Here is a 2,769-nt window from a genome sequence, read left to right as displayed (position 1 = left end):
GAGAGCGAATAAGCAATGAAGTCAGGCAAAAATAGACAAAAAAAATAAAAGTGCCGGAGAAATCGAGGAGAGAGAGAGTAGCTTACAGATAAAGACGTTGTATATATGCATATGTGTATATATATATATATATATATATATATATATATATATATATATATTATATATATATACATATGTACATATATACATATATACATACATATATACATATATACATATATACATATATACATATATTACATATACATATATATACATATATACTTTATATACATATAAACATATATACATATATACAATATATACATATTATATATATATATATATATATTATATTATATATATACATATATACATATACATATACATATATATATATATTATATATATATATATATATATATATATATACATATATATACATACATACTTATATACTATTATATATATATATATATATATATATATATATATATATACATTATATATATATTATATATATATATATATATATATATATATATATATACATGCATAAATATATATATATACACACACATACATACCTACATACATACATACATACATACATACATACATATATATATATATATATATATATATATATATATATATATGCATACATACATACACACATACACATGAATATATATAAAGACGTTGTATATATGTACATATATATACATATACATACATATATATATACATATATATATATATATATATATATATATATATATATATATATATATATATGAGTGTGTGTGTATGTGTGTGTGTGTGTGTGTGTGTGTGTATGTGTGTATGTGTGTGTGTCTATATCTATATCTATATATATGTATACATATATATACATATATATATATATATATATATATATATATATATATATATATAAATATATATATATATATATATATATATATATATATATATATATATATATATATTCCTACACTTGCATATATATACACACATCCACCCACACAACCGTGGATTCATATATTCCAGCTGGTCTGACACTCGCCTCCGAGGAAGAGGTCTACATCCAGGAAGCAATAGAAGAGAGTGAAGAGTAATGGACCAGAAGCTGTTTCGGAAGAAGATATAACAGCGGCTCGAGGTGATCGAAGCGACGCTGAAAGGGCGAGATGGAGGAGGTGGCGGGAGGGGAGGGGAGGGGAAAGGAGGTGGTGGGAGGGGAGGGGAGGGGAAAGGAGGTGGTGGGAGGGGAGGGGAGGGGAGGGAAGGGGAGGGGAGGGGAAAGGAGGTGGCGGGAGGGGAGGGGAGGGGAGGGGAGGGGAAAGGAGGTGGCGGGAGGGGAGGGGAGGGGAGGGGAGGGGAGGGGAAAGGAGGGGAGGGGAAAGGAGGTGGCGGGAGGGGAGGGGAGGGGAGGGGAGGGGAAAGGAGGTGGCGGGAGGAGAGGGGAAAGGAGGTGGCGGGAGGGGAGGGGAGGGGAGGGGAAAGGAGGGGGCGGGAGGGGAAGGGAGGGGAGGGGAGGGGAAAGGAGGGGAGGGGAAAGGAGGGAAGGGGAGGGGAGGGGAGGGGAAAGGAGGGGAGGGGAAAGGAGGGGAGGGGAGGGGAAAGGAGGGAAGGGAAGGGGAGTAGATCAGGGTAAGGAGGGAAGAAAGTAGGGAGGGAAGGAAGAGGAGGAGGGAAGGTGATGATGAGGAGGGAAGGAGAGAAAGAAGAAGGTGATGAGGAGGGGAGGGAAGGAAGTTAGGAAGGAGGGAAGGGGATCAGAATAAGGAGGGAAGAAAGAGGAGGAGGGAAAGAGGGAAAGAGGGAAGGAGATGAGGTGGAGGGAAGGAGGGAAAGAGGGGAGGGAAGGAAAGAAAGAGAGAAGGTGAGGACAAGGAGGGAAGGAAGTGGGGTGAGGAGGGAGGGTGAGGAGATAACGTACGTAGGAGAAGGGATAAGGAAGAGAAGGGAAGGTGAAGTGGAAGAACGCACGAGAGGGAGAGAAAAGGAAGAAAGGATGAAGAGGGAAGATGAGGAGACAGAAAATTAGGAAGAAAAAGGCTGTAGAAGGAAAACGAGATGTCGGAGATGGGAAAAGGAGGAGGGGGAAGAACGCATGAGATGAGGAAGATTAGGAAGAATTAAGGAAAATAAGGAAGAAGGTGTTAGAGGAAAGAATATGAGGGAGGAGGATGAGAACGAAAATGGAAGACGAGGGAATATGAGAAGGGAAGATAATAAGGAAAATGTATAATAGTGAAGGAAAGACCAAATAGATGAAGGACAGGAGAATGTGAAATAAAAAGGAAAAGAAAAGAAAAAAAAAATACATTCTCAGCCTTTTATTTAACTCTGAAATGCAACGGAAATTAATGGCCTTCTTTTATTTATGGAAATCTTATTACTAATGTATTAGAACATTAGTCATTAATCAGGATTATGAATGCGAAGATCGGTCAGAGCTGTAGATTAATATCAAAACATTATGCAAATACAATTATGATAGAGTCATATTTAAATTCAGTCCGCTCATACACACACAAGCACACGTACATATACACACTCATACACACTCACACACACACATACACACACAGACACACACGCACACGCACACACACACACGCACACAAACACACACAAACCCAAACAAACAAAAACATACATACACACATATTCCTTCACACAAAAATAAACAAACACACATTCAGACACAAACACACACACACACACTTTCAAACACACACACACGCACACACACACACACACACACGCACACACACA

This window comes from Penaeus chinensis, chromosome 5 (genome assembly GCF_019202785.1).
Source record: "Penaeus chinensis breed Huanghai No. 1 chromosome 5, ASM1920278v2, whole genome shotgun sequence".
Taxonomy (NCBI): Eukaryota; Metazoa; Arthropoda; class Malacostraca; order Decapoda; family Penaeidae; genus Penaeus; species Penaeus chinensis.
The sequence above is the reverse complement of the archived record's forward strand: the minus strand, read 5'-3'. Positions refer to the sequence as shown.